The sequence below is a fragment of the Corvus moneduloides genome, chromosome 6 (genome assembly GCF_009650955.1).
Source record: "Corvus moneduloides isolate bCorMon1 chromosome 6, bCorMon1.pri, whole genome shotgun sequence".
Classification (NCBI taxonomy): Eukaryota; Metazoa; Chordata; class Aves; order Passeriformes; family Corvidae; genus Corvus; species Corvus moneduloides.
In genome coordinates, this window is record NC_045481.1 from 50,027,729 (window position 1) to 50,039,960 (window position 12,232).

The 12,232-nt window shown below is 41.0% G+C and overlaps 1 protein-coding gene and 1 pseudogene across 6 annotated transcripts in view; one reads left to right on the top strand and one right to left on the bottom strand.

Moving 5' to 3' along the window:
• The window catches only part of PLEKHA7 (pleckstrin homology domain containing A7), a 152,712-nt gene that overhangs the window by 40,648 nt on the left and 99,832 nt on the right, over window positions 1-12,232 (top strand). The window lies entirely within an intron of this gene.
• Window positions 6,307-8,122, bottom strand: LOC116445260 (annotated as a pseudogene).

Sequence of the window (12,232 nt, forward strand, 5' to 3'; positions counted from 1 at the left end):
GAGGAAATGATGGCAATGTAGGCGGTGTTCTGCTCTAATCTTCTTCCCTCCCCTTTCTTTCTTTCCCTGGGCAGAAAGAGAGGAGTGAAGGCGTTAATGAATTTTTTCCAGCTAATAGGGAGAGGGCAAGCATGGTCCTTTTTAATGACTGTGCTTCACTTTTGAATGCTTATGAATGCTTCAGGCTTAATCGTGAGAACTCTTAATGGTTGACTGGAGCTGATGGGTCTGCAAACAGTGTTATGAAAAGGTACTATCTAGGTATGTATCAGTGTTCAGTCTTTGCAAAAAAAAAAAAAAAGCTTGTCATGTTTCATTTCAAACTGTATTTTTTCCTGTGTGTCGTGTGCTAGATGCCTGAGGTAATATGAGGATTTTGTACTGCTCTCTTGCTAACCCTTTTGAGTTTTCCATCCTGAAACTCTAAATGTGCACTGTTAATGTTAAATGTGCTCTTAATGACATGTTTAGCAAAGTCTGCTTCCTGATTAAAATACCTGTCTGAAAGTTGAGTGCTATGATCGTGAATAATTAGGGCAGTGAATGGCAGATATTCCTACCTTTCTCTCAGTAGTTACATTCCAAGTTTGTGAAAGATCCTGGTGAGAAGGGTTAGGTTGTTTCTTGGTCTTCGTAGACTTAGCCTTCAAATTGATGATTAATTCTTACCAAAGAAAGTATTTGCATGATTTCCAAAGCATTTAAACAGATTTTATTATGAGGGAGGAAGAATGGCAGTATTTCTAATATCTTCTGAAGTAATGAAGTTGCTGTAGCAACCCAGAGCTTAGTTGTAAATCAAATTATGCTTTACCTTGGCTTTTTCTTACAATGCTGTGTCACAGGTTTCATTGTCCAAGTTTGAGTCTACATCCTTCACCTTTTAATGCTTGTTGTTCTTACAGGGAGGGGAAAAAAAAAAAAGCCCTTCAATTTTCACAAAGCACCTGAGGATATTGTAAACATGAATCATTCCACAGGCTTCAGAAGATTAACTAAAATATAAGTAGTGATTTTTGTGTGTGTGTAAGTCAGTGTACATTTAAAGGGATGTCCTGTTTGTCTGCTCTGTTTTGCATAGAAATGCATCTCATGCCCTTGAAAGCACATGGCTCCTGTTACTGTGCGTGTTGCCATTCTTGGTGCTTTTAGATATTTCATTGCTTTATCTTTGCAAATATCATTGTTCTTTTAGAATTCTGTGCAACCTGTTCAGTTCTTAACAGTGTGACTATGGGTCAAATGTGCATTGTATATTGTATAATTTCATGGTTAAGTTTAATTTCTTCCACTTCAAGATTGGGTATAATAATGAAAATAATAAGCATGTAACAGATTCCTGTGTGAGGGATGTAAAAGATTCTTTAGCATTGTTTTTTTCTGGGATTTATGTAGATTAATATAGAAGAAAATGCAAAAAGTAATTAAATAAAGTTTGTACACTGACACAGAATGAGGAGTTTGAATGGTTCACTGCTCAAAAAGACTAGTATGCAATATTTACATTTCAGAGAATAGACTTAATTCTACTGTAGCTTGTAGTCCTGAATTATCATTTAGCGGCACATGAATTGACCTAGAAAATAAAAATTTTGCTATGCAAATTAACTTTCTTAAGTGCAAATACAAGTATAATAAAAAGTGCTGTCTAATTAAGCAATTTAAATAATTCTTCAGGGAGGCTGGGAAGACATAAAATTGATTAAAACTATGTATACAATGTTTATGGATTTTAATAAAAAAACCTCACCTGTTTCAGTTAGTCCATGTGTGCCTGTGGGGATGAATAAGTAGAATTCAGTAGATGTAATCCAAGAATGGATGGATATGTTGTTTCTTTTTTTTAATGCACAGATTATAATACATTAAGCTGATAACTATAAAAAATCTTGAACTGATTTAAGTAGGGAGTTTTCAAAATATTTTTGTGTAGTTTTAGGAATGAACTTGATATTTTCTTGAGTGTGAGCTTTTATTTGTTTCATCCTTATGACCTTCAACTGGTTTTAATATGCTGCTGTGGATGCTAAAAATATTTTATCAAGAATATTTCAGATTACTTGTAACAGTGGTAATAACTGAATGCAAGCCAGCTCTGGTTTAGAAGCCTTAATTAGGAAAGCTTATTTGGGAAGTGGTTTCATTATCAGCCTGACCTCAGGAGTCTGTACATCCAACAGTTTCTTTTTATTTTTGTTCTTTTGAGGCACGTTGAATTACACAAAATACCAGCTTATAAGTGAGTGTTACATTTGCCTCTACTTATAACAGTTTTCTGTCACCTGATATGCACCATTTGCAAGGCACTGTAGTTACAGTTTATTTGCTATTTTGAATTATTATTATTACAGATAATAATATACAGGTTATTATTACAGATAATAATTTATCAGGGCTGTTAACCTAAAATATGTCTCAGTTAAAAAGCACAGTGTGTGATGGCCCTCTTATGTAGAAGACTTTGATTTATCCTGAACCTCAAAAATAGACTCCCTGTCTGTATTTGCAGTCCTACAAGAAGTATATTATTTCCTCTGGAGCTTCATCAAGGGCCAGCAAGCTGAATGCCATTAAATAGGCATCTGTGTAGCTTGTTTTAATAAGCTGTGTCTGTGGAGAGGGAAATTTGCTACGTTCTGGTAGCTCACACAAGTTAAGATTTGTTTGTGTCATGATAGAAAGTAACCTTGCTTTCTAAATTCAAAGTCATTTAAAAAATTGCTTATAATGTCATCATTCTGACTCCTACATATGTTTGAGGTGACTGTTCCAATTAAGTCACTTCAGTCCGATTTACTTGAATGCATGCTCAGTGAAATACTAGATTTCCTCTTTGTTTTTAGCAAAAGTTAGTTCCTTTAAAGTTTATTTGGCTGACTCAGGGCTTTTGTGTGTGGTTTGTTTTTCTTTTTAAATTCAATCATTTTAGTTAGTTTTCTGTTCAATATTTTCACGTCACTTGGCAGGAAGTATTTGTCGCTATCCAGTATAATTCATTTTTAAGTAGGATAAAGTAGCTTAATCCCATTTCTGGCTCTACATATTTATTTTTTTCTCTATATATATGATAACGTAATGTCTTCATGAATGCTATTTTCCTGGTTTTTATAAAAGTCATTTCAGATTTAAGAATATGTAATTATTTCATACAGAGAGAGACTGTAATTTGATTCTCACATTATCTTTGAGCTGAAATGTGTAATACCTGCTGATTCTATGATGCACAAGCTTTACACTCTTGTATTTATAAATGCAGTAAGCAGAAAATAGAACTGTCACTCTGAAGTGGTCTTTGTAGAAGGCACAGGCCTTAAAAATCTTCGCTCTGTAGAGCTGTTTGAAAAAGTCTTGTATACGTAGGTCAAGTTGATTCATTTCCTTATGTGAAGAATGACATGGGATTCTGGTTTGGTTTGGGGTTTTGGAGGGTTTTGCTTGATTTAGTTTGGAAATCTCCCTCTGGCCAGTGATGATGGAGGTGTGGATTCATCCTTTCAGCTCTGATGGTACTGGATTTCAGGTGTGGGAATTCTGCAGCCTTTTTCCAGCAGCCTGGTGTGCCTCAGTGCAAGCAGGTGGCAGCCCTTGTGATTGTGAAACTGGGGGGAAGAGGAGTTCAGTTCTTTAGTCACCTCTTTCCAAAGCCAGTGTGAGGGCAGTGCCAGGCCAACCAAATTCCTATGCTGAAATGCTGTGTCATTGATACTCACTGCTGCAGCCTGTGCCATGGCCTGTGAACCTGCTGTTCTTCCAGGAAAACAGGTTCCCCTTTGCTGGTAATGACTGTGTGGCCAGGTGCTGTTTGATCTTTTTTGTGGGTAAAGGTTATGGGGATAATAGGGAGCGAATGTGGTGGTTGAGGGCAACATTTCCTTCTAGTGTTAAGGGTGAGATCGCCCCCCAAAGTTTACCTAGGTTAGAATTCAAGGATAAGCAGTGCAGAGTGATGAACATCTGTGTGCCTCAGACTGTCACCAGTGATCAGGTGAATCCTGGAAGTTCGTTTCCAGTTCCAGGTTACTTGAGGCTAATTGTTTCAGCTGGCATTGCAGTTGGAGAGGAGGGCAAGGCTGTAAGCAGGGTCCTTCGCCCTTCTTGTCTAGGTCATGGTCAATGGCTTTATGTCTCTGTTGTTTCATGACTTGCAGTAGGTTAATTTACAGCTCAGGTACTACTCCCTGCCCCAGAAGATGTCCTGGTGATTTACTGCTGACAAGAATTTTTCTTGTTCCTTCTGCAGATTGTTACAGACTGCTTCAGACAGCTGCAGGGCAGAAAGGCCTGGTTGAGAACACAGGACCTGGTTACACAGCAACCTCATTGTGGCTTCGGGTGTGCAGGCAGGAGGGTTCACTGCTCTAGTTCAACAGGACAGGGTTATCTCTCTGCCAGGCAGGGTGCCAGCCGTATTCAGTTACTCATGAATCAATTGAGAACCTTTGGCCACAATGAAGAGTTGTTCAGCTTCTGCCTGAACACTTGCTAAACAGTAAAGAAACATGCATTGGTTATCTGACATCTAGATCCAGATTGCAGTTTATTAATCTCAATTCTAGTGCATGATTTTTTCCCATGTTTGCTATCACACAGTGTATAATTGCAAATTGGGAGTTTTGAGAATTCATGGCTGACTGTTAAAACATCTGGTGTTAAAAGTTACCTAAGCTGTAGAGTAACTGAAATAAGTGATGATGGCAATATTAATGTGCAAAGCCTGAAGAAGGGTGCTGTCTCTTGAGTACCCAGAGGAGAGTAAAAGCAATGGAGCCTTCAGCTATGTATAAATGTGGAGTGACAACTTGCAGGAAGAGTGAAGGAGAGGGAGGCGTGTCACCTCTGGTTTGGGCACAAAGGCTAGGAAGGTGTGCTTTGAGTATTAATAGCAATGTGTGATTAGTGCTTAAACTGTGACTTTTGACTTGATGTGTTACTGGAATGTGTCGGGTCAATGGAGGCTGTGCAGGCTGTCCCGTAACTCCTGGTAGCTGGAATGGCTTTTGTGTAATGCTAGTGAGGCAGCCTTGCAAGTCAGGGTGATGGTGTTGGACTTTGAGCATCTTTATAACCTTTCTAGTAAAGTAGCTAAGAGCAGTTTTATGTTTGGGCTAAAAGTAAATCTTGTTTAGGTAAGAATCTAGTAACTCCTTCCCTCTTGTTGCAGATTGGAAAAAAACCCCACCAAAACAACATTAAAAATATTATTTCTTAATCCAATTAAGAACGTCTGGAAAGACTAAGGGAGCAGGCAGACATGTAAGTCTAGTAGCTCCACTATGACTTCTCAGATGTTTAGAGTAAATTCTAGACTTTTTTCAGATATAGGAATTATTGCTCTCTACAACTTCCTGAAAAGAAGCTGTAGGTAGGTGGGGATTGGTCTCTTGTCCCAGGAAACCAGTGACAAGAGATGAGGAAATAGCCTCAAGCTGCACCAGACGAGGTCCAGGTGGGACTTTAGGAAGAATTTTTTCACTGAAAGGGCTGTCAGGCAGTGAAACAGACTGCCCAGGGAAGTGGGAGAGTCACTGTCCCTGGGGGTGTTTAAGAAACAACTGGATGTGGCACCGAGTCATGGTTTCATTGACAAGGTGAAGTTTAGTCAAAGGTTGGGCTTGGTGATCTTGGAGGCCTTCTCCAACCTTAATGATTCTGTGATTCTATGACCTTAAGATAAAGCTTCTGGATGCAGAAATGTGTCTGTACTTAAAATATAACCTACTGCTGTGTCTTGCCGTTACTTTTACTTCACTATTCCTTGAAGGAGAAATCCTTAATGGAAATAAATTCCTTAAATATCAGATACTTTATACTTCAAGGCCCTTATTATTTCTACTTTATGGAGTTCCATCAGTCTTGTCAGCCTGTGTGATTGCAGAGAGGAGTGAGTTGGCATTTTACCTTGCAAAGGATGTCTTCATCTTTTTCTTTCCTTTCCTTTCTTCACTGTGGGTGGTGAGGGACTGGCACAGGTTGCCCAAAGAAGGTGTGGATGCCTCATCCCTGGAGTGTTCAAGACCAGGCTGGATGGGCCTCTGAATAACCTGATCTAGTGGAAGGTGTCCCTGCCCATGGCAAGGGGTTGATCTTTAAGGTCCCTTCCAATCCAAGACATTCTATGTGAAATCTGCTTTTGGACTGTTGATGGATGTCTCTCTCACTCTTTCCTGAGGCAGATGAGTGGGTTCAATGATAATGCATAATCTCTGCTGCACTCCTAAACTTGCTGGTCAAACAACTAAATATTGTTTCTTTTGCTAACAAGTGTTAATAACTATAGAGTTCGAATCGCAAATGCAGATACTAAGGAAAAAGTTGATCTCTCTTTTTCTTTCCTTTCTTAATTTCCCCAGTACATTCTCATGTGAACCTACCCAGCCTTTCAGTGGCTAACATGGGGCCCAGGACATTGCTCAGATGAAACAGGAGCAGGTCTGTAATGGAGTGCAGCACCTGCTTGTGCACGGACACTGTGGGGTCGCGGCAGCAGTCCTGCAGCGTGCCCAGATCCTCGGCGGTGCAGGGCATCAGACCATGCTTCAGGAGGCTCCCAAGCACCAGCAGAGCAGATTTTCTCATGCTGGTTTTCTCATCTCCAGCTCGCTCTCTCAGCATGGCCATGACTTCTTTTCCATCAGGCCTAGCAGCGTCACTGCTGTCTGTCAGCTCAGTAGTTTTGGAAGTTGGGAAGATCTTCAGTGGATGGCTGGACATGGCTTCTGCACTGATGGTCGTACTTGCAGTGCTTGTTTGCTTCTGACACTGTGTGGACAGAGGAGCTCTGTAGTAAGTCCCGAATGCTCTCCAAACCAGCTTACATTTTGAGACAATGGGCAAAGCTGCTGGGAGCTTTGCTCCAGACCACGGGGGCTGTCTGAGCACCAGCCAAACACCATGACTTGCACTAAAACTTGTGCTTTAGAAACCTCTGATGCTCCAGGGACAAGGAGCTGCCCAGGTTCCTCTCTGGCACCTCCAACAAAGCCAAGGCTACATCCAGAGCAAACACTCTGTAGGGAACTTTGTGGAGTGAATATATATAAAGCCAAGCGATGAATTCAGTGAACTCTGTACAAGGGAGTTTGTCTAGTGGGGTCACCAGGGCCTGGACAGTATAGGTGAGATAATCAGCCTTGTCTGGGACCTGGGCACAGATATGTTGGAGCAATATTCAGAGAATGAGATAAGCAGCTTCTTTCAGCTCATCTGCTAGAGAACTGATGAATTTTACAGCCTGGTTGTTGGCACTGGTCACAGCTGATGTGATGGGAAGGGCCTCACTGCTCTCCACCATCAGAATGACATAGAGGAGTCGATGGAAGATACATCCAAGGGTCTTATCTTCTGTGCCATGGAGAGGGGAACACTGTAAGTACAGTCCATAATAGGCCAGCTCAGGAATGTACTTGGTTTTTTTAATATCCATGGCTGCTGAAAACTTGAAGTCATGGAGCACTGGCTCGAAGTTGGTCATTTCAACAAAGACCTGCACGCAGTTCTGCATGCACTGAGGCTTTTCTTCTAGGGAGAACTTGGGCAGAAATCTTAGGAAGTTTTTCAAAAGAAGGAGGATGGCGTTGTGGACTTGGAGAAGATCTTCTTTTGAGAAGTAAACATCCTCACCATCCTCTTCCTCCTCCTGTTCCAAAATCTCTTCCATGCTGGATTTGTCATTCCTGCATGGTTTCCTTTTCTTTCTATTTCTTCTGGCACTGGGCTGTGAGCTGTGTTCTGTCTTCCTTTTCCTCAGTTCTTCAGGCAAGCATTTTGTCAGGATGTGAAGACATTTATCAAGCATCACTTGATGGAACACCTGGCTGACTGTGCTGCCTGGGATCTCCAGCAGCAGGAGGTACAGCCCAGCCGTGTGCAGACTGAACATGCTCTGCTGTGTGTTTGCTCTTTTGTGCTGGCCCACGTGCACAAAGTGATGCAGTACAGCCACCAGGGCCTGGTGGGACAGGCTGTTCTCAGCAAACAAGGTCCAGACATTCTCTCTGCTCTCCTGGTCCCCGGCAGCAAAGGGCGCCAGAGTGCTGTACAGGCAGGTTAAAGGTGTTGAGCCCATTGGCCGTGATCTCCTCTGCTATTCAGGGATTCAGATGTAATGACTGAGGCATGGACTCAGACTGGCAGGGATACTGAGATGTTTATTCAAAGAAAGTAGCTGGTTTTTTACACTTCTTCAAGACACGATATTTCCTTATATGGTGTTTTTCACTAAGTGACCTATCACACGTTGCCATGTCAGCAGCACACTTTCTAAATGCCCTTGTATGGGGGTGATCACATGCTGTTCGGGTGTCTGTCAGCTTCTGGCAGGCTCCTCTTCGTAGTGCATCTGTCACATGGCATTTCTTCCCCCCCACAGTCAGGCAGAGACAAACTTCTCTGTGCTGCCATGGCGTTCTGCAGGCACATCCCACAGCCTGTAGCTGAAATCTATCTTATCTCTCCCCACAAGAAGAGATTTTGGATTGGCCAGAAGCCAGAGATTTTGGAGTACTGCCTGAGAAGGTGACTCGTGCCCAAGAACCACCACCATGTAATGAGTTACCAGAAAATGAAAGAAGCTATGCTTTATTTACTGGTGGATCCTGCTGAGTGATAGGAAACTGTTGGAGATGGAAAACTGTGTGGAGTCCCTCACGACAAGTCATCGAGGCTGCTGAAGGGAAGGCAAATCAAACCTGTTTGCAGAGGTGAAAGCTATTCAACTAGCCCTAGAGATTGCTGAGAGAGAAAAGTGGCCCGTACTTTTATCTCTCTGCTGACTCCTGGATGGTGGCTAATGCCCTATGGGGATGGCTGCAGCAGCAGAAGAAAAGCAATTGGCAGCGCAGGGGTGAACCCATCTGGGCTGCTGCATTATGGCAGGACATTGCTGCACGGATAGAAAACATGACTCTGAAAGTACGTCATGTAGATGCCTTTGTGCCCAGAAGCCGTGCCACTGAGGAGCATCAAAACAATGAGCAAATAGATAAGGCTGCCAAAATTGGCATAGCTCAGGTGGACGTAGATTGGGAAAGAAAGGGCTTATATAGCTGGATTTATAGCCCAATGGACCCACGAAACATCAGGGCATCTTGGAAGGGATGCAGCATACAGATGGGCTCATGATCTAGGGGTGGACCTGATCACGGAGGCCATCACACAGGTTATCCATCAGTTTGAAACATGTGCTGCCATCAAATGAGCCACACCAGTGAAGCCTCTTTGGAGTGAAGTGCGGTGGTTGGGTTTCCAGTGTGGTGAAGCCTGGCAAATGGATTACACTGGGCCATTGTCATGAACATGCCAGGCAAGAGTTGTATCCTCACCATGGTAGAGGCCACAACTTGCTGGCTGGAAACGTACCCAGTAAACCATGCCACTGCCTAGAACGTGATTTCAAGTCTTGAAAGACACGTTTTGTTGGCTTTCTTACATGGGTTTTTTCTCCCAAGTACTGATGTTGTTTACAAGTCCTCTTTCCTTCCAGCCGCCACTTCTGGGTCGTTTGTTTGGGTTTTGGGAATTTTGTTTGTTTGTTTTTCCCTATATAAATATCCAGTTAGTCTTTAACTCTGCATGAGTTTTGAATTTCCAGTGATAGTGTCCTTCTTCAGTTGCAAATTTGCCATTATTCTTTAGTATTGTTGAATATTTCTTTATTTTTGTGTTTCATACAGAAAGGAGGGGAAGACTTTCTGTTTTGTTGTCTAAGTACTGCTCATTATAGTCAATATCTTTGTAGTATTTTCTTTGTGAGCAATACTGTTATTTTCAATCTGCATGTAATTTTTTCTTGGATTTCTTGGGTTTTTTTTCTAATTCACTGTCTAATTTATTGTAAACTAATATAGCAGGCAGTGAAAATATCAAATGTAACTCTTTAGATCCCAGTAAATTACTGATTTATGGTATTGATATTACAATATTTCTGTGTGACACTTCATTCTATTTTTATGAATACTGAACATTTTATATGCATTTTGATATACAATCACATCATTGTCTACAGTATGCCTGCTTTCAGTTCCAGACTTGATGAAATTGATTTAGATTCCGGTAATGAGGTTAGTTTGTGTTTCTTCTTCAGCCTGACTTGATTTTAAACAAATTTTCTGTTAGTTTACCAAGGATTCTACATGTTTGAAATTCCTGAAAGTGGTCATGAACTTTTTCTTCTCCAGTCTTTTGGCCTGTCCTTGCTTTTTGAAGTGCAGTTAGATCTCAGTTAAGTATTTCATACCTTTTCAAGCAGCAGCAATAAATGCTCCAACAGGTCACTTCCTTCAGTACTAAGGTCACTGTGAATTCTGGAGCACACAGTATTTGTGTCTCAAACTTATTATCTTGGTTTAATTTTGTTCCAGCAGAGTAGTAAGTGTTACATGGCATGCTGTGCCAAACAATACTAAGATGGTTATTTTTATGTGAGCTCGTTGGCTCCAAAACACGGAAGTAAATTTCCAACAGACGTGACTGCAGTTGGAATGAAACCCACTTGTCTCTTTCAGTGGAGGTGGTGTTTGGCAAGTTAGGTCTGGATCCCAAAAGTAGTTGTGCTCTGTAACCTAGCCTGCTTGTGGACCAAAATAAAAGGGAAACTTGTTAAGGGTTGGGTTTCATTGTGTGGAGGCTTTCTCTTTGGTCCTAACCAGATTTTCTCTTCCCCTTTTTTCTTTGTCTTAAGCCATTCTTTCCCTTTCTCTTTCCAAATGACTGAACTGGTGTGGTGCCTACCAGTGAAGGATTCTGCTTCTGTGAAGATCATCCTAAATAGTTTTTGTCTGCCTATTGTCATCTCACTTATCCCCATCTTTAAATGCTGGGGAATGCAGTCCACCCATTTAAAAACTGCACTTTCCACCATATTTTAAAATTTAAATGGCTTTTGTATTTAAATTGAAATTTCAGAGCAATAATGCTTCTGTTGTGTTAGAGCTAGGAGCAGGAGACAAGAAAGAAAGGTCTGTTCTGAATATTCCCACACATCTTTTCCCTCAAATGCTACAGCTGTTTTATCCCTTCATAAATCTTTAATCAGAGGATTTCAATACTTAATTACAAAAAAAAAAATTAACCTCACATCATTCCTTTGCTGTCAGGCAGTATTTTCCTTATTATGTGGATAAGCTAGGCATTAAGGGACTATGTGATTTTTGCACAATGTCATGGCAAGCCACTGGCAACCTCTAAGACTCCTAATTTATAAGCCTGTAATCTGCCAACTTGACACTAACATTCTTCTTCAGCTGGCAAATCCAATGGAAACATCCTAAATCCCGGCTGGGACTAGGAAGAGTTATTCTGAGATGAGAGTTAGTGCATAAATGCGCTAATGCTGTCATTATCAGCATCGAGAACACACCAAATAAAAGATGAGTGAATATACAGAATAAAAGTGCAAGTGTTTCAGGGGTGTGCACACAAGGTAACTCCTCAGGGCCAACCACAGCAGTGCAGAGGAATGAGTGACACGTCACTCTGCAGCTGTGGCCGTGGGGATGAAAGTTAGCAGTACTTATCCTAACATCCCTGATCAGGCAAAGGGGACTCGGACAGGTTTAGCAGAGTTTTCTCTTCCTATCACATGCATGCAAGTTCTTTTGGTGTTCCCCAAGTGGTTTTTGAGAGTGGTGAGTTTCAGAGTGAGTGCTCCATACTAGACATGAGAGAGATGATGATTTTTCAAGTCTGTTTTTAAAAATTCAGCTGATACCACAACATTATTTGTGCTTGAACTGCCTTTTCATGCTCTTTCTTTGCAGCCAGGAGAGAGATAAAAGTTTATGCAAAATGACGTACCCAGAAGCTTCTTTGTTTTTCCGGACGTATCAGTTGAGCAAATAAAAAAAAAAAATTACTTTTCTGGGTAGACTCTTTTTTGGTACTCTCTTTGTTATCCTGGCATTTTTATGGGACTTCAGGTATTGGAGCCCTATGCAGTGACCTATGTCTTTTAAGTCAGACTTTAAAAGGTACCTAGGATAGTGACAAAGTTTTGTACCATTTTTCTTATGATGGAGATGTTGATTATAAACTTTGGATAAACCAGGTAAAACCGATTATTCTTTTTCCAGAACTGAGAGACAGAATTAAAATATGAGAGTAAATAGTATGCCATGGGGTAGAGGTATTAAACTCAACATTTTAATGTCTTCCAGTGCAGTTACCATAGGTAATGAAATAATTTAAAAATCTTTTATTTAAAATTTTGCTTAAATTAAGGAAATCTATGTGTGAG